The sequence below is a fragment of the Pelodiscus sinensis genome, chromosome 2, assembly GCF_052426305.1.
Source record: "Pelodiscus sinensis isolate ZL-2025 chromosome 2, ASM5242630v1, whole genome shotgun sequence".
Taxonomy (NCBI): Eukaryota; Metazoa; Chordata; order Testudines; family Trionychidae; genus Pelodiscus; species Pelodiscus sinensis.
In genome coordinates this window covers 128,824,968-128,846,184 of record NC_143053.1, presented here as the reverse complement: position 1 = coordinate 128,846,184, position 21,217 = coordinate 128,824,968, and positions in this window count along the sequence as shown.

Here is a 21,217-nt window from a genome sequence, read left to right as displayed (position 1 = left end):
TTACCTCCCTTCCCAGGGGGCTTGAGAGAGCTGAGTTTCTGACACTCTTTCCTTGGTTGTGTCTAGACTGCAGGGTTTTTTCGAAAAAAGTAGCCTTTTTTCGAAAAAACTTCACCTGAGTCTAGACTACAGCTGTGTTCTTTCGAAATTTAATCGAAAATTTAATCTTTCTTTCTTTCATGAGGAAGAACACCTTTTTTCAAAAGTGCTCTTTCGAAAAAAGGCGTTCTTGAATGCAAACAGGGCTTTTTCGAAAGAAAGCATCCAGACTGCCTGGGTGCTCTTTTTCGAAAATCGGCTTGCTTTTTCGAAAGCACTGCTTGCAGTCTAGATGCTCTTTTTCGCAAGAGGCTTGCAGTCTAGACTTAGCCCTTGTGAAGATGGGAATCTCCAAACTCCTCTCCCCTCTGCTTCCCCCTCAGCCAATTAATAATTAATTAATCACTCCTTCTCCCACTCCTTCTCTCCCTCCCTCCTCCCAGCCATTTATTGTCTCCTTATCTCACTTTTTATTACCTGCTCTGGGAGCTGCTCCATTTTGAGCATGGTGCTGTCCTGTTTAGCTGTTTACTCAGTGAGAGGATGCCCCTCCCCCTGCCTGTCAGCTGAGCTCTCTGTCTGTGAGGGAGCTTTAAACTTCTAAGTGGAGCTCAGAAAACAGCTGTGTAGTCATGCAGCCATGCAGCTTACAGGGAAGAGTGGGCAAGAGAAGTGGAAGAACTAAAAGGACCAGAGATTTCTCATAACACAAGAACATACACAGTTATGTATTATGTAGACAATCACATATGCTGGCATATTCCCTGTAAAGGTAGAACAGTCTCTGGTGAGTGATATACATATGGCCTTGCTCAAAGCACATCACCATCTGAACCAAGACCTTCAATGTTGACTCAGAGATTGGAGCTAGGCTTCATACACAGCGTCTCCTGGGATGACAGCCCTTGTAACTTTTCTTTACAGCTGGGCCAACTGCAAGCTTGGTGCATTCTCTGCCTTCCATGCCATCCTCCTGACTCTGTGGGATGTGCAGGAGGAAGAGAACCAATGAGAACCTGATGCGGGAGCAGTGATTCCCTTGTCCAGGGGCTCAAGGAGGAGTGCCAGGAGCAGGCTGCTGACCAGAAGCAGAGGAAGGCTGCCTGGGACCAGCTGGCATTCCAGCATGAGGCCATGAACTTTGCCTTCATCTTGGTGATGGAGTACTTGGTGTCTTACATGGAGCAGGCCACTAGCCACCTTCCTGACACCTATGTCATCCTCTCCTAGCCCTCCCCCCGCCCCCGGGACCACCAGGGTCCCAGAACACATGGCAGTGGGGCAGCTGAAGCCTCCTAATTAATCAGACGCAGGCACCAGTCCACTGAGCTGCCCCTCCCCCACCCCCTCTTTCCATCCCCCATTCCAGGTTCTTTCCTCAGTCTCTACCTGTTGAATATCCCCCCCCCCCCATAAACATCCCTTTTGTTTCAAGAAAAATGGCTTTTGTATTTGCTCTGCAGGGGAAGGGGGAAGGTGGGAAGAGAGAATAGGGGAAGGGAGGGGTGGGCGAGGAAAGGCACACAGAGGGAATGCAGGGATCTCTTGTGAACAGGCATGGGGGAGTCTCACAGCTGGCCTTGGATGAAACTCTTCCTCAAGGACTCCCTGATGAGCATAGCCCCTTGAAGTGCTCTCCAGATGGTGCTGGTATCCAGCTACACATATGTCCTGGCAAGCAGTTCAGCCTTTGCTCCCCACCTTGGCAGAGAAGTCTACCCCTTGCTCTCACAAAGGTTGTGACGCACACAGCAGGCTGCCACCAGAAAGGGGGTGTTGCATTCGCTGAGGTCCAGCTAGATGGGGAGACTCCAGAGCCTCCCCTTTATATGGAAGAAATGTACACTCCATGACTATGTGGCACCTGCTCAGCCTGCTGTTGAAGTGCTCCTTGCTGGGGTTCAGGCCACTTGTATAAAACTTAATAATCCAGGGGAACAAGGGGTAGGCTGCATTACCCAGGATGATGGGCACATCCACTCCCTCCAGTGTGGTCGGAGGGAAAAGTGCTGATGTTTGCAGGGTTCTTTCGAAAAAGAGAGGTTTGCGCGAAAACTCCCATCTAGACTGCTTTTTTTTCTGAAAAAAAACCAGGGTAATCTGGATGTACACTAAGAGTCCAGAAAATTGAGCTTTGTATAGATTTATGTTTCACCTATATCTTTCCAGCTACACCTAAGTGTCTCAGTAGGAAGGATATTTAGGCAAAATATTTTACTTGATGAGGTTCTACAAAGACAACACTTTGCCAGAGAATCTTTTACATAAATAATCTAAACAAAGAGTAAAAGACGAGATATAAAGAAACAAGTCCTCAACTGTTTAAACCTGAACAAATACCACAAAAATCTAAAATGTATTCTAGAAGAAATATGCAGGGCTCCATTATTATTTTTCCATTAACATAAATTCTATAGTCAGCAACAGAAAGGAGACATAATATTAAAATCCAGTCCCAGAGAGAGAGAGAGAGAGAGAGAGAGAGAGAGAGAGAGCTCTGCATCTTTGTCAAGCACAATTTCTCTGGCAAGTCTGAGAAATGCAGATTTCACATTTTTCAGAGGCAAATATGGAAAGAAGAATAAAATAAGATTTATATATATGTCATTTAGTAAATAAGGAAATCTTGGCAAAATAAATGCAAGTTGACAAAGAAAATTGTCTTTCATTGTATATTTTCTTAATTTCTATGTTCTTGATATATTCTAGGAAAGGAAAAAAGCTTAGATGCCAGATGTTTGATTCACTGTTCATATGTATTGTATTTTATGCTATGCCAGACAGAAATATCTAAGGATATGTCTACACAGCAACATCATTTCGAAATAACTAGTGTTATTTTGAAATAATTTAGTCAGCGTCTACACAGCAAGCAGTTATTTCAAAATAATGTTGAAATACTGTCAAGCTGGAGGACTTCTTACTCCGATTCCTGTAACCCTCATTGTATGAGGAGTATGGTAGGCTGGAGGAAAGATGCTCTATTTTGAAATAAGTGCTATGTATACATTACCAATTTTGAAATAAGCTATGCAACTGATGTAACTCAATTTGAATATAGCTTATTTCGAGTTAAGCCTGCTGTATAGACACACCCTGAATTAAGTATTTGTCTGTGAAATTCTGGATTCAGCTAAATACCTATAAACTGTTCATGAAAGCTTAATAATTTTTTGCTCTATATGGGTGTGTGATGGTGAGTTGGGGTTTCCCTGATCCTGCACCCCCATAGCAGCCAGAACAGTCTCTATCAGCCAGTAGAATAGAGAGGGGATTGTTGATTTTCCAGAATTCAGCACAGTACATCTGTGATGTGGCTACCAGGGGCAGGGCCAGAATGGCTCAGGCCCCTAGGGCTAGGGTCCATCACCCCTAGCCCACAGCTTAGTCTGTCCTCTCCATGCTTTCCAGACAGCAACTGAACCTCTCCCCGCCCACAAGTCCTTGTCCCTCTCTTCCCTTAACTTGTATAACCCGTTTTGCTACCATCCTGGGAGTGGCAGGATACCCCCTGCTGGGCCGTGCTTACAGACAGCCGTCAGTGGGGGTCCTCCACAGCCCAAGCATTGTAACCAACCAGGTACTAACACTATACCACAGGGCGTCCAAAAACTTTTTTAGGCTTCTGCTCACGGTATATTTAAATTTGAACCTTCACATGATGGAAGTTGCATCTATCTCATGTCTGAGTGGCTGAAACAAAATATGACCAAAAGAGGCCATCAGAATTTGCAGAGATCCCTTTCACCTGATTTCTCAGAAGAAGGACTGCATTTGGCTTGAACACTCTGATACAGCGGGAATAAATATTTAAGGCAAAAGAAAATTCTCCTGGTGTTACAGTATTAAGTTGTATAACTGAGAATTGTCTTCTTTGGCTTCACAATTTACATCCCACTTTTTTCAGAAGGAAATTTCTCTCACCAACTTCAGAATTCTTTCTTGTGAAATCAGATAAAGATCTATTATTTTGTTTTTGTAGACAGGTCAAAATAGAGTATGTGACTTTTCCCCAATTTATAGGAAGTTGTCAGTATAATTACAGTGCACACCAACAGCTCAGAATCTACAAGATGATTAGTAACATCATTTTCAGTGATTGTGACCTTAATCCCCTGGCAAATTTTGAAAGTCCATCGTAATGCATAATGAGCTGACATAATATATTGGTTTCATTTTGGACAAGAAAATGGCTAGCTTCTGATTTAATTGTTGTTCTCAAGTATTACTATATTTCGGAAGATATAGACTGAATGATTAGCAGATCAAATCTGAAGACTTCCCTTAAGTCAAACTTAAGCCTAAAGAGAGAACAAAGGGAATAAGTGTCCTTTCATTGCATGAATTGTAGTGTGTGCTAGAAAAATGGATCATTGTATTACAATTTGTGGTTATTGCCTATTTCATGAAAGATGCATGAGATCATCTCAGGCAGATAATTGAAAATATTATGTTTTTTATGGTCAATGGTCATGTCTCCATCTCTCTTTTGGGAGGCCTAGAATTTCAGAGAGTGTGTTATATGAAATAGTCATGTGAAAAGGCTGATGGATACAAAATTTTGGAGTCCTTATGCTTTTCCTCCCTTAGTTTCAGAAGGAAAACCAAACTGATTTGAATAAGCACTACCACAATCTAAACAAAAAAAAGCATCCCTGTTCTGTGTACCATCGTCAGGAGTAGAAGATCTTTCAATTGTTTGATATGCAGCACACAACATACCTTCCAAGACCATGTAATGATCTATTCCAGATTTACCCAACCTTTTCATGTTGCCCAGGAGTGGGCAATAACTGGCCCATGGGCAGACATGGTTCACTAGGGTTAGCCCCTGCTGGGCCACCAGACACTTTGTTTACCTGAATATCCACAAGTATGGCTGCTCGCAGCTCCCAGTGGCTATGATTTGCTGTTCCCAGCCAATGTGCCCTATAGGAAATAGCATGGGCTGGGCTACCACTTCCAAGAGTTCTCATTGGCTGGGAACGGTGAACCCTGGCCATTGGGAGATGTGAGCAGCCATATCTGTGGATGTTCAGATGAACGAAACATCTGGACAGCCACTAACCCTGGAGAACTGCATCTGTCCCACAAGATGGTTATTGCTCACCCCGATGTCGCCCCATCTTACTGAAACTGGTTTTCAGTTTCTGTTGTGATGAGGACTATAACAATATTTAAATAGATCTAAGAAAACTTAAGAGGTCTAACTCAGATCTCAGTTGATATAGTGTAATCCTTAAAAGGAGGAAAAGTTCCTTCCTATGTCCTGTCTAATGGTGACTATGCTCACAATCTGATTCCCCTCAGGCAGAGGTGCTGAAACTGGGTATTGGTTTCTCTCAGGAAAGTCATGAGCTGTCAGCCACCATCCCATATCCCGCTTCACTTCTAGCATTTATAATAGTGCTAAAATTTTTAAAGAGTTTTAATTTATAAGGAGAGTCACCAGTACAAAAGTTTGAGAACCACTGCCCTAAGATAACAGAAGAATCTTCAGTAAAGTAGCGGCACATATATCTGAATTTACTAAAGAACTCAGCTGTAGCCACAGGGTTAAATACATTTATGCTAAGTTAATTCCCTGACTAAATGGAACACCTTGAATTCACATTAACTAGATAAACTAGATTCTATTGGGCTGGCATAGTTGCAGATGTACATTATATACATGAGGTATATGCAATGAAAAGATTGTTCTGAAGCATGCTGTACCACTGGCTAATATATACAATACAGTAACTTGTTCTGCTCTCATTTAAATCTATGCAACAACATGAAAATAAATAATTTACATGGTTACAATGAAGAAACAAATTAGTTCTGTGTTCTTTTTAGAGTCAGCTACTAAAAATATTCAAAATGTTTAGTAGTGGGACACATTTGTCCTAAAAGAAATCAGAAGCAAGGTTTCACAGGACAAATATTTTCTCTGTCCCATATTAGCAAGGTGAGTACTTCTGACCCGGGTCAAGAGTCAATTTTGGAAAAGTAAATACTTAAGTTGGCTTATTGTGAACAACCTAGAACCACTGTTTCTCAAGGCAACTCACAAGTTTTATAAAATAATAGGGCTCTATGAAACCCACTTCATAAGCTAAACCATGCGTCAGAAATGTGAATGAACAACAGAATAGTGATAGAAAATGGCAAGTAGATCAATATGGGTCATTGATTAATATGTATTATATGTGGAGCTCATAGGAATACCTATAGTTAAGATTGTCTAATATTTGTTATGGATTTCCACTGTAAGAATTTCCATTCTAAGAATGTTTTTATAATTGCTTATAACTTTGCCAAACTTAAACCAGCCATTGAGGCTGAAACCTTTCCTGTCAGGTGTCTGCCTCATACTGAATATTTTGGGAATCTTTCATATATATCAGGCATTTCCAAGAATACTATTATGCATAAATGTTGTTTTGCTTATCTTAAAAAATTATTAAACCTTTCATATAGAAGAGTTTCAGCGATTCTAATTTTTAGAGAAGATATTTAAATTTTAGGAAAAAGATGTGTCTTTTGCCAGCCCTATGATAATTTGTCCATATATGGCCAAACATACCTTCCCAAAAATTCAATTTACACATTCTAAAAGACACTTCTTAGATTCTGGCAGTGAAATTCTCCGAAGATTCAATCTATAATGAGCATACTCCACCTTAGTACCGAACAAGAATTGTTCTGAAATTGCTGTCCTGGCAGATCCTGACTTCTGTTTGGTCAGACATCAGAACCAAGAGCAAGGACATTGTCTCTCATGTGCTCTCACTGATTCCACATTGTCCTGTGTCTATGCCAAAGGAAAGAGGAATCAGCTTGTGTGGAAGCCAGAGGAGTGGGAAACAGACAAGTTGCCAGGATAGAGGAATAGGATGGGACAGAGACAAGATGTGGGGCAGGACAAGGAAGAACAATTATAGAGTAAGTGTTCATGTTAGTTTATTAGATGATGAGCTTTCATGGACCAGACCCACTTCCTCATCTGAGGAAGTGGGTCTGGTCCATGAAAGCTCATCATCTAATAAACCATCTTGTTAGTCTTTAAAGTGCTACATAGTCCTGTATTTTGTTTCAGCTACACCAGACTAACACGGCTATATTTCTATCACTATTGTTCATGTTAGGGATCTTAGAACCAGAGAGGGCCAAGCAGGTTGGATGCAGGTCCACCCTCACACATATTTAAAATAGTATATATGGTTGTGACTATTTTCTTCCACTATTTGATCTGAGGAAGTGGGTCTGGCCCACGAAAGCTCATCATCTAATAAACCATCTTGTTAGTCTTTAAAGTGCTACATTGTCCTGCATTTTGCTTCAGCTACCCCAGACTAACACGGCTACATTTCTATCACATATTTAAAATATGTACCTGTGTATGATACCCACCCACTTTTCCTATTCCTGGGCTTTCTCCAGAGAGGAGCTAGTTAACTTAAAATTGAAAAAGTCTGTCAGATCTACTAGAAGAACTCTGAAGCCCTGGAAGAGTCATTAAAGTAGTAATGAAGACATTTAACAGGCATTTGCTATCCCTGGATAAATACTGTCAATTTCTGAACGTACCACATGTGGCATGTGCTTTCGTTGTGCTCACAAAAGCTCATGACACCTTCTACATGTTTTGTTAGTTCTTAGGTGCTACAAGACTTTTCCTTGTTTTTTAAGTTTTTATAGTTACAGATTAACTAGGCTACCCCTCTGAAGCTTTTGAATTGACTGTGTTAGTCTACAGGACTAACACAGTTTGAAAAAAACTATCAGTTTGAAAAAAACAAACGTCCTAAGCCAGGACACTGTCACTCCACCAGCCATCACAGTAGACGACTACCAGCTTGACGTCGTCCACCAGTTCACGTACTTGGGCTCCACCATCACCGATAATCTCTCCCTTGACGCTGAGCTCGACAAGAGGATCGGGAAGGCAGCCTCTACTTTAGCCCGCCTGACAACCCGAGTGTGGACCAACCCCAGGCTGACAACCGCAACAAAGATGGCAGTGTACAACGCCTGCGTCATCAGCACCCTGCTGTACGGGAGCGAGACATGGACCACATACGCGAGACAAGAGCGGAGACTGAACGCCTTCCATCTACGAGGTCTGCGCCGCATCCTGGGTATTACCTGGCAAGACAAAGTCTCCAACTTCGAAGTTCTGACTCGAGCCGGCCTCCCCAGCATGTACACCATGCTCCGACAACGTCGCCTGCGTTGGCTTGGCCATGTACGCCGCATGGAGGATGGGAGGATCCCAAAGGACATCCTCTACGGGGAACTGGCATCTGGGAAGAGAACCACAGGGCGCCCGAACCTGCGATTTAAAGATGTCGTGAAGAGGGACATGAAAGCCATCGACATAAACACGCAGTCCTGGGAAGACCTCGCAGCAGACCGCCCAAAGTGGAGGGGCACCCTGACCACACAGCTCAAGTCAGGCGAAACGAACATGATGCGTGCATCAGAAGAAAAGCGAGCCCGCAGGAAGTTACGCAACAACAACAGCCAGGGAACCACCTATAGCTGCGACTTCTGCGGCAAAGAATGCCTGTCCCGGATTGGCCTTTTCAGCCACCAACGACGCTGTCCCCGACGCTGTCCCAGACAATTCGACACGAACCAAGACGAGAACTAGGATACGTCATCCATGGTCAACTGACCGACGGAGGCCAACAAGTCTACAGGACCTTAGTTTAAAATTTGCTTTAAAACTATTTTGTTAATGTGTTGCTTAAGATTATAAAATCACATCTTTAAAAAATCATTACCCCCCTCCCCACACACACCCTTGGGCTGTTGTCGGGGATAGGGGCACCAGTTTAATAGTACTGTGTAGGGCCTCCTAAATTCTAAGGATGTCTCTGGTTGGACCACAAATAGAAGCCTGTAACAATTAGAAAGAAGGTTCCTCTCCAGATCCTGAAACATAACCCATGATTTCTGAGTCTTAAAATTCCCCGCTGGCTAGCATATAACTATGAAACCTATGAAGAAAATATGTATCTCATCAACCTTTAATATAGAGGAGAATTCTCTAACACTAGTATCAGTTGCTCTGTTAGCTCAAGTGGTAGAGGAGTGTTCTATGCACCAAAGGTGCCAACCATGCAAATAACCGTATGGAGAAAAATATGGTTCTACATGATGGAATTTTTGCTTTTCAGGGCTTTTTTTTTAAACAAAGAATATACTTGAAAAAAAATTATAAATGAAGTGCACAAAAGTAAGGAAATGCCAGAACTGAGGCAGCCTGTGCATCTTTAATTTCCCACCTTTGTTCACATACATTACTCAGTTTTTAATCACATGATCACATGCTATTTTTCTTAACTCCATTTCATTCAGTGCACAGAACTGGCCTGTTCTGGTGATAAATCAGGATTGTGTAGAGAATGAGTCTGCTACAGGCATTGGAAAGTGTGTTGTGAATGAGGCAGAGGAGAATAAGAAAAGAAAAGACACTTGAATGCTACCCTGGACAAACGGATTCTATCCCAGCTTCTACCACAGAGTTCCTGCTTGATGCTAAATAACTTAAACCAAACTTTTCACAGGTCACTGTGCACACCTGGGGCCAGATTTGCATAAGTGCTGAGCACAGACGTCTGCAACTGAAATTGAGCTGTGCAATGAACATATTAAGTGCTATAAAAATGCTAAGTACTGTGAAAAATCACACCCTAAGCATTTCAAGTCAGGCACCCAAAATTAGTGGGCACTTTCTACAATATTCACATTAATCACTCTGTGCCTTAGATCCACATTTGTATGATGGGAAAGACAATGCCTTCCTACCTCAGAGGAGTGTTGTGAAAACAAGGTCATTCCCATTTATAAGGTACTCACCTGATGGTGATGAGTACCACAGGAATGTTCATGAAGAAATTAGTCATTCTGTGTACAGTGCAGTTTAATAGTGTGAAAGAAGTAAGGCTGAGGGACATTCACTAACTGAAGGAGATAAAATGAAATATTGTATAGCTACTAGTTCAGTGAGTATTGTCCATCCTTTCACTGATGTGTAGATTTTTTATGGAAAAACTGTCCATGATCATGTTACTGCAAACTATAACAATGTATATATATAAGAGAGTGAGGATTAAGTTTGCAAGTTCACCTTCATAGCTTGGTTATATTTTACTTTGCAACCTTTATGTTCTTTTAGTGCCATTTTTTTGTGCACATAAGTACTACACAAATAGGTTTTCTAATCTTTTGCTCATAAATCCATTCCTCCAATCTCTGATAGATTTTGCTTCTCTCCTCTGAACTTTCCCAATTTTTCAAAACCTTTCTGGTAGAATGCTGCTAAAAAAATGTTAAAAATTCCAAGTTTAGAAGAGACTTTTATGAAAAAGTCCTATTTCCTCCCTAATTTATGGGATCATGCTTTTGTATAAGAATCCTGTATGGATATATTAAGTACACATCACATTACAACCTGTAGTATAATTTGATGTCCCACTTTCAATTTAATTTTTCCCTACTCTTTGGATTTTTTTTTTGCCAACAATATTTCCTTGCATTTATTTGCTAAGCTAAATCATATTTGTTACTTTCTGCCCATTCTTCTTACCCTTGAAAGAGTGAACATGTAAACTTTGTACAGATATGTTTTTACAGAGTAATGCACATGTTATCAACTAAGTCTGCAACAAAGTGCATTAAGTAAAATAATGATGTCATTCTGATTGGCTCATTAGAAATGCCATGAGTTTGAGACCAACACAGAAGGCTTAAGATATCTGTGTGATTTAAGCCAAAACACAATCCTGTTGTGTGAAATGAACACAAAGCACATCTTTGCGGTTTTTTCTTGCTTCAGAAAAATTAGTAATGATTTCAGCAGATCTGCTGAGTGCCAAGCTATTTGCAGGAAAATATACTACTACCTGCTGAGTGCAGGGATGGTAGATACTGTAGTCCTGTGATATGCTTGCATGTATTTTCCTTTCACTCAGTATATGAAGAAAAACTCAGTTTTCATTTATGAAGCAGCATATCAGAAAAGCACCAATTTAACTTATTATACCAAGTCCATCACCAAATTTTGTGCAGCAATTAAACATATTTTCTCTACATCTATCTATCTATCTATCTATCTATCTATCTATCTATCTATCTATCTATCTATCTATCTATCTATCTATCTATCTGACAAATTCAATCCTGGACCCTCATCTTGCAAACATTTACCACCTGCTTAACTTTAGGCCTTTGAGTAATTTCACTGAGTCTGTGGGAGTACTCACATGTTTAAAGTTAACCATAAACACAAGTTTCTGCATGATCTAGGTCTTACATAATTATACAGAATACATGCCCTGCACTCAAAGCAAAAACTGCAATTTTCTTTTGGTGCTCCGGCAATATCAGAAATCTTCTGAACAGTGTGAGAGTATCCCTGGAGTACAACCTGGAACTGTGGTACCGTGGTGCCCCCTTCACTCTCCAGCCTGGGCTGTCTCTCACAATGCTTTGCTAAAGACAATCAGCAAACCCCATCAGGTGCTGTTATCACTTGGCATATGGAGCCAAACATCCCGTTAGAATGCATGAATGAGCCACTCACAGGCCAGATCTACACTAGACTCGGAAGGTTGGCTTAAGGTACGCAATTCCAGTTATGTAAATAATGTAACTGCAGGCAGCATCCCTTAACATGTAGCATCCTTTAACTGCAGGCTTCTTACTATTTTCACAATGGGAGGTTGATGGAAGTAACTGCTTCCATTGGCTTCCTTTAATCCTCATGATTGCAGGGAGTACTGGTGCTGACTGCAGCTACCCTCAGCATCCGATTTAGTGGGTTTTAACTAAACCCACTAAAGCAAATGCCAGAAAATGAACCACTGGCACATAAGTATAGACTTGGCCATAGAAAATGGTATCAGCTAATTCCCCCAGTTCCTCAGCCTTACCACTCATAACTGTACCATGTTGCCTATGTAAGTTTGTTACCTGGCCCTCAAAGTGGGGAGGTCATGCACCACCCTTTGTAACCTTTATTACACCAGGCAGAATTTAAATTGAGCAATTTTCCCACTCCACAAGCAGTGGTGTTGGAACAGTTCTTGTGGTAGAGGTGCGGAGCCAAGCCCTTTACCACTACCAGCGCCCTTCACTGCCCTCAAAAGCTGGGGGCAGCAGCCAGAACAAGAGAGCCAGGTAGCCAGAACCCCGGGTCCAGCAGCCGGCCTGGAACCTGCATACAAGCCAATTAGGGTCTGTGCAGGAGGAGTAACGGTAGTTTGAATTAGGAGCTTTAATTTGAACTACCTAGCCCGTGCCGCTTGTAGCCGCGGGCAAAGAGTCCAAACTACGGGGCATTTAAAAATGGTGGCGCCGGGAACATGCAAATAAAGCCCGGGATATTTTAATTCCGGACTTCATTTGCAAGTTCGAATGACTACATTGGCCACCCTAATTTGGCTAGTGTAGACATACCCAAAGTGATTATACTACTACAAAGCAATTTCAAAAATCAGCTGGAGAGAGAAGCTGCAGAACTTGGTTTTATTTACAAGTTTGATACTCATAATCAAGGTTGGAACAAAGACCTCACCTGGATGGGCTGCTACATTCCACACCCTAATGACATAAAAAACTAAGCACTGGGTACTTGTAGCCCACTCTATTAGCCTCATTTAGCATGGACACACTAATTGTATTTTCCCCCATTTTTTCCTTCTCTTTCCCTCTCCATCTGCTCTTTTTCTCTGCTATTTATTTGTAATCTAAACCCTTTGGTCCATTCATCTGAAGAAGTGGGTTGTGCCCATAAAAATTCATGACACCATCTACATTTTTGTTAGGCAGGCATACTCAGTAAGTTTTGATGGGGGGCCACTCCAAGATTTTGAAAACTGGTCAAAGGCCACACTTTCTGTGGAGCAGTGGTGGGGTCTAGGATGGAGGTTGGGAACAGAAGGATGCATGGAATAAGGGACCGGGGTGCAGGAGACAGTGTGAGGTCTGAGAGGAAGTTTGGGCAAATAAGGGGGTTGTGACCTGGGTCAGGGGATTAGGGTGTGGGGTCAGGGAGGGGGCATGGGTGCAGGAGAGGATTCTGGCCTGGGAGAGGGACACTAGGAGGGGGTGCAAAGTCTGGGAGGGAGCTGTGACCTGGGAGAAGGGGAAAAATGGGTGAAGACTGCAGAGGGTTTGGGTGGTGACTTGGGGTAGGGGAACAGGCTACAGGGTCTGGGAGGGTGTTTAAGTGCAGGAGAGGATTGTGGACTGGGGGTGGGGTGTACAAGGGGTACATGGTCTGGGAGGAAGTTGTGACCAGGGGCAGGAGGTGCAAAAAGGGTTTGGATGGTGACCTGGGGTGGAGTTGGGGTGCTGGAGGGTCTGGTGTGCCAGAGGCAGGCTTTGGCTCAGAGACGCTCACCTAAGCCTTCAGCACCCCCGAGAAAGGCTGCCTGCTGCAGCCCCAGATCAGTTGTTACCTCCAGGTAGCTCCATCCCCAGGCCAATCTCTCAGCTCCTATTGGTTGATTGTTTCCAGCCAATAAAAGCTGAGAGATTGGCTGGGGTCAGTTCCAATAGGAAGTGAGGATTGGGCTGGGGTCACACAAACCCTCCCCCTCCCTGCAGAGCAGACAGAGACAGGGACTGAGCTTTAAACTGCGGCCTGAGGGTCCCAGCAGGGTGGTCCATGTGCTGGATCCAGTGTCTTGGCAGACTGGATCCAACCCCTGGGCCATATTTTGCCCAGCCCTGCTCTAAGGTGCTGCAGAACTATTTGTTGTTTTTTAAGTTTTTTTTTTTTTCAGTTACAGACTAACACGGCTACCTTTCTAAGACTTTTAAAGTTCAGCATTTTTCATTTAGCCTTCAGGCAATAATATGCCTTGACACATCACCCAACAATCTCAGAAAGAAACAGCTACAGCCAGGTTTTACACAATTGGGGTGCAACATGGTACAACAATTGCAGTAGGTTCCCAGGCCTGCAAGTGAAGCCATATATTATTCTCAACAAATACTGGGGGCTGCAATCCCATGTGACCTATCTATTTTTATTTACTACAGGACAAGCTTTGTTATCCAGTATTCATCGGGATTGGGGGTTGCCAGTTAATCAAATGTGCCAGTTATTCGAGCATTGCACTGATGGTTCATGAATATTTCACCGTACTACTGCCACTGATGTAGGATGGGTTAGAAAATATCTGATGATGGTTTTATACACAGAAGTGCAACACAAACAAACTTCACTTCTGCAAGCACCAGGAAATATAAAAAAATGATGCCAGATGGCCAGTGGAATTTTTCCGGTTAGCTAAAGGAGGAATTATATTGCTATTTATGACAGATGTGCGGGTTAACTGAGTGTTCTGGGTGTTAAAGTTTATACATGAAGTGGGAAATCATTTTTGGGGGGTCCCTTAACACATTTTGGAACATGGCTGTGGGTTGTTCCCAGGCTTCCTGGAAGGGTGGGGCCTCAGATAGAAGGGGTAGAGCTGGGGCTAGAGAGAGAGAGAGAGAGAGAGAGACTTTGTGTGTGAGAGATAGATGGGCAGATTGAGTGTTTGGGGCACAGAGATGGGAGTGTATGTGGCAGTGATTGTGTGTGGGGGTGGCACAGAGACAGTGTGGTGCACACTGGAGGTGTGTGACAGTGACCCAGAAAGTGTGTGTGCTGGCTAAATTTCTGAGAGAAGCCACACTCTGTGTCTTTAAGGGAAATCAGTCCTGCTTTTTTGTCTCCTTCCACCCCGGTTCTGCACTCCTCTGAGTCACATGCTTCAGATTGGAGCAGCTTTGAGTGTGTCTCCTGTGACCCCTGTTCTGCCTGACTTCAGCACTCCCTTCTCCCATCTACCCCCTGCACAGCTAGCAGGAGTATCCTGGAAGCAGTTCACCTGCAGGATGAAGCACATGGGGGAGGGGGGAGGGAGGGATAAGCAGCTGAACTCAGGCTGCCTGCTGCCAATTGTAAGTATGCCACCTCTGCTAATCAGCTGGGCAGGCCAGAGAGAAATGCTTGGTGTGTCTGCTCTGGCTTGTACTGTAAACAGAAACAAATTATGTAAATTATTCCTCTTTTCTATTATTCATCCTATCTGAATTGAAATTGTGACACTTATAAGTTGTTTCTTTAATCAAATATGTGATTTTTATATTAACATAGCAATCACTGAGTATAGCTAGCAGCCTGTACTAAAGTATTGGTTTGCATTATTGCCCTGTACCATCTTTGTCATGATGTAGAAGAGTTATTTTCCTTTTAAAACACAACCTGGTTAATTTACAGGTCTTTGTGAAGGACATATCTATTTTTTATATATATATTCTTATAGGGCACATTGAAAAGAATGTGCTGTAGACTTGAGCTGTAAAACTAGAATATGATAGAAAAGAAAACTTATTTTCCACAAGGAAAATGTGTTTCTTTAGAAGGTGACATTTATTTAAAATAACCCCTTTTCTAATTAATGCATTAGGGAATCTTCTGCCCATCAGAAGGCTTTTTTTTGTTTTATTAAATGTATTGAATTTTATAAAGGATTAAGAAGTAGTTTGAGGATTGCAGTTCTCAAGGAACAGTTAGTTTTTTATAATCAGCGTGTGGGACAGGTAGAAGGGGAGCTTTTATAGGATGCATCTCTGCCTCTCAGTTATTGCACCACATCACTAGTGACTGAAGTTAAACTCCTCTCACGGCTATTTCCTAGCCTAAGTGAAATGAACAGGTTGTTTATTTTCTTATGGACAGGTGTACAACTCACATCAATTGTGTTTTTTCTCCATAAAGATGTGAAAGTACCAATTTTGGTGGTTTTATGTCACCATGAATGTTGACATTATGTAGCCAAGTGACATTCCATTATCTTGGCACAGGGAGGACCTTAGAGAGAAGAATGTAAATGTGATGTAAAAAAGTCAGTGTACTATGCATGTGGGTAGAAACTATGCCTGTTTGAGAGAAAGAGTTTTACATGCACAAACCTGAGTATTTGTGTAAGGGAGAAGAAGATATAGGACCAGTCCATTTCCCTTCATTCTAGCTCAGAGCATCAGGAATTTGTATTGCCTTTGAAGGACAGAGGCAGCTGAAGGCAATAGGGTCTGCATCTTTTCTTCTTTCTCTCCCCTTTCCCCAGAGGCTAGCAGGAATCTCACAGGGATAAGAGATCTGCTCTCTATTAGAAAGAACACAAGAATTTCCTATTGGGGAATTCCTATTCTCTATGAGGTGTCAGAGCTATCCCTACCCAGCCCTGTTGATGAGGGAGGTCAAAGGGGGTAAGTGCCCAGGGGCTTGAATGTCTAGGGTCTGGGCCCTAGTCATTACCACGGATACTTATGCCTGCTCTGGGGGAAGGGTCTCTTGATTCAAAGAGACATGCCGCAAGCAAGTATGGGGGTGGGGGGTTTCTGGGCCCTGTTATCTGCATGGAGCATATCAAATTCATCTTTGTATCAACAGATGCTGCTGCAGCTTTCCCGAGAGCAGTCAACTTGAGTCTGGGGATGGGAGGTTTGGTGTAGCTGCCCTGAGGCTCATTCTAGCAGATGGGGAACGGAGTGTAGCCGATCCAGGGATCCTCTTTTTGGGGGGCACTTTGGACTTCTCTGGGGTGAAGTCTTGTGACCCTGGCCATGGGAAGGAAGGCATGTGGCCCCATCTCAGGGGATAGGGAGAGGAGAGCTAAGAGGCCCACCGTTTTCTGCTCTGGAGCTCAGAATTGCAGTGATTGAGCTTGCCCCTTTCTACTCATAAAAAGCCCAACAGAACTGACAGACACTAGCTTCTCCCACTGCCCCCTTCAAATTTTCCTGCCTGGTGGCACATTTTTCACCAGCATGTGATGAGAGAGCTCAGCTGGAATGTCAATGTGAAACACACCCTCTATCCGATTAAGGAGGGAAAGTTGCATTACCCCTGCTGAACATCTCTTGATGCTTAGGCCAATGTCAAGACAAATGCTTCTATGAGCTCCTGAACTCAAAACATCTAGCTTGTTTGGTTGTTGGGAAGGCATAAAAGTCTGTGATGTCACCGGCTCAGATCTTCTAGCATGCTGGACTGAATTGAAAGGATAACTTCCTGTGAGGATTGTCTCAGACTTAGTGGTTAATATTGTGATCTACATATTGTTTGGTGTGAGTGGAGATGTGTGTAGGTATGCAAGCCATCACAAAATGCCCAGGTGGTCAAGAAGACGTGGGAACCTTGACTATATCCAGGAAAAATGCTTAATCCATTATCTTGGCACATGCTTAATGGATGCTTAAACACAACGCAGAGTGAAGGCTCGTTATCTTCCACAATCCATTATGTCTGAATTAAATTGATGAACTCTGGAAACAGGCAGACACCCCCAGGAGTGAGACACAAACAAGAGAGAACGATGGGAAACCTGTCAATAACCACCAAAGAATAACATGAAAAAATCTGAGATTAACACCATTCAGGGATGAATGATTGCAGCATGACACTGCAATACTTACACAATAAGTATAATCTGTAAGAAGGGGAGATTTTGCCACTAAACATTGGATTTAGTCCTGCAAAGCCAAGCCTCTGAGAAGGCTCAGAGAAACCCTGACTCCTCACTCAAAAGGCCAGCAAGACTTACTTGAGCCTTGACAGACTGGTAACTATAGACCATCTGCAGGACCTGTGTGTGTGTGTGTGTGTGTGTGTGTGTATGGGCTTGTCTTTATGAAGCATATGCTAGCTGATTTGATATTGTATTCTTAATAAATGCGGTGTTTTGCCTTTTCCTATAAAAAGATACAGCGTGCTTCTTATAAGCATAACAAAATTACTCTGAGAATTGATTCTTCAATTTTTATTGTACATATTTTAAAACCCTTCAGTTAACAGATATGGAAGCATAAAAGAACCAAGTGCATTTTTTCTTACATTTCAATACTATCAAACTTGATCCCAGATTGGAATGTCATTCTTAGGGTGACAGGTATTCCAATTTCCATTTAGAAATTAATTATGTTAAACAACGTGATATCCATTATTACTCAGTAGTGATTTTTCTGAGATGACTAGCTCACTCACTTATGGTAGGAATGCAAGGTAAAGACATATTGGGTGGTGCAAATATTTCTTTACTCTGTTAAACTACCCCTTTATCCACCTTGACATCTGGGAGGATCATGTTGAATAGAAGTTACATGTCAGAACAGGAAATATAAACACAAGCTTACTCTGTACACTTACTCTGTAAACAGTAAAGAGAACTGTATATCATTTATTAAAGGGTCATAAAATGGCAATTTTAGAGCAGCTATAAGTGGTTTATGGTAAACAAATACTGCACTCTTCTTTTTCCCTGTAATAAGGTTTAATATAAAGCACCCAAGCCTACTAAAGCAGATTGTAAACTTTCGTTAATGTCATGCTTCCTGCTATAACATGCAGTTTTGGGGCTCATAAGGAGAACTTTAGCAAGGGAAGCACTACATTAGTAGTGGAGTTAATTAGTTTAGAAATTTCCCCCTTGAAAATATATATGTCATTCCATACAGTCTTTGTTGTGTCAGACACCATAAGAAGAAGTCACAGTCATAGGCTACGTCTAGATTGCATCCCTTTTTCATAAAAGGGATGCAAATTAGACGTATCGCAATTGCTAATGAAGCGGGGATTTAAATCTCCCCCTCTTCATTAGCATAAAAATGGCTGCCACTTTTTTTCGGCACAGAGCTTTGCTGGAAAAAAGCGCCGAGTGGGAAAAAAGCGGCAGCCATTTTTATGCTAATGAAGCAGGGGAGATTTAAATCCCCACTTCATTAGCAATTGTGATACATCTAATTTTCATCCCTTTTATAAAAAAGAGATGCAATCTAGACGTAGCCATAGAGTTTAAGGCCAGAAGGTTTCAGAGACCCTGCAATGTCAGGGAAATGATTAAATGAGCTATATCCAGCTAATTCTAACCAGTGACCATTCCTCTGTAGCTATGCTACAGAGGAATGTGAATAACAAAACAAAACAAGGTCATAGCCAATGTTGCTTATGGGAAAACTCCTTCCTGAACTCACATAGGGTACGTCTACACTACAGCGCTAGTTCGAACTAACTTAGTTCGAATTAGTTAATTCGAACTAAGCTAGTTCGAACTAACGCATCTAGAACTAAAAACTAGTTTGAATTAGCGTTTTGCTAGTTCGAACTAGCAAGTCCACATTGAGTGGACCCTGAACAGGGCTTAAGGATGGCCGGAAGCAGTGCCGGCAGGGCATAAAAGGAGGACTTAGAGCATGGAGATGCTGTCTCAGGCTAGCCGAGGGCTGCGCTTAAAGGGTCCCGACCCCCACCGCGGACACACAGTTCTAAGGGGTGCCCCGCTTGCAAAGAAGTTCTGGCTTGGAGTGCCCGGAGTACCCACACTGGGCACATCACAGCACTCGGCCATCTGCCCGGCTGCACTTGCCGCAGGCTGCCATCTGGGGAGAGGGGGCAATCGGGGGGCTGCAGGAGAGCTTCCACCCCCAGAAGCCCGCAGAGCCAGCCCAGTCCTCCCCATCGGGGGCTCGTACCCCATTCCTCCCTCACCTCCTTCCACTTACCCTTCCCTAGCCCCCCTTCTTATTGATGTACAAAATAAAGATAACGTTTCTTCCAACATTGACTCTGTCTTTATTGAACAAAACTGGGGGAGACTGGGAAAAGGAGGTGGGAGAGGGGAAGAGAAAGGCTGGGAGAGGGGAGGGCAACTAACATGATCAGGAGTTGGGAACAGGTCCCAGATGAAGAGAGGCTACAGAGACTGGGACTGTTCAGCTTAGAAAAGAGGAGACGGAGGGGGGACAGGATAGAGGTCTCTAAAAGCAGGGGTTGGTTGGAGAGGGTGCATTCAGAAAAGTTCTTCCTGAGTTCCCATAAAGAAGGACTAGAGGACACCAAAGGAAAGGAATGGGTAGCAGGCTTGAAACTAGTAAGAGAAAGTTGTTCTTCTTGACAAAGCAAATAGTTAACCTGTGGAACTCCTTGCTGCAGGAGGCTGTGAAGGCTACAACTAGAACAGAGTTGAAAGGGAAGTGAGATCAAGTCATGGAGGTTGGGTCCATGGAGTGCTATTAGCCAGGGGGTAGGAGTGGTTTCCCTCCCCAAAGTTTGTGGAAGGCTGGAGAGGGATGGCACGAGACAAATGGCTTGGTCACTGTCTTCGCTCCATCCCCTCCAGGGTCCCTAGGGTTGGACGCTGTCGGCAGACAGGCTACTGGGCTAGATGGACCTTTGGTCTGACCCAGGACGGCCATTGTAAGCTCAGGGCTCAGTGTCGGGGGTCTCAGTGGACCCCCTTGATTTTCATGCACACTTGCTCCTGGATGGCCAGGCTGGCAGCTCTCCTGCCCTAGACGGCCACTTTCCTGTACCTAGTGCGGAGATCGTGGACGAGGTCCACGATGTCCGCACTAGCCCAGGAAGGTGCCCGCCTCTTGCGGTCCAGGGCAAGCTCCCGGGAGCCGCCAGCCTGGTCCCGGCAAGAGGGGGTGGGCTGGGGGGCATCGGGTGGGTGGCTCTGTGCCGTGCCAGGTGCAGGGTCTGCTAGCTGGGTGCTGGCAGGCTTGCACCTGGCACGGGCACCGTAGCCAGCCCGTGCCCCTTTAAGGGGTCCGTGGCCGGGAGGGGGGCATAGAGTTTCCCTGGTGTTGGCCAGAGTGGCCACCAGGGAAACCTGGGGAGGGCTAGCCTCCCACTAGTTCGAACTAAAGGGCTACACAGCCCTTAGTTCGAACTAGCTAGTTCGAACTAGGCGTTAGTCCTCGTAAAATGAGGTTTACCTAGTTAGAACTAAGCGCTCCGCTAGTTCGATTCAAATTCGAACTAGCGGAGCGCTAGTGTAGCACCTATTAAAGTTAGTTCGAACTATCGTCCGTTAGTTAGAACTAACTTTGTAGTGTAGACATACCCATATGGATATCAGATCATAAGTCTGCAATGAAGAACAAGCCAACCAAGGTCCCTGAGACAGAGACTACTTAATAAACTTAAAAAACAACAAATGGTCTGGTAGCACTTTATAGACTAACAAAACATGTAGATGGTATTATGAGCTTTTGTGGGCGCAACCCATTTCTTCAGATGAGTGGAGTTTTGGGTTTAGGATGTGCAGACCCAAAATAAATAGGGGAGAAGGGAGAAGGGGGAAGGAAACAAGGAGCAGATGGTATGAAAATATCTAAGTGAAAA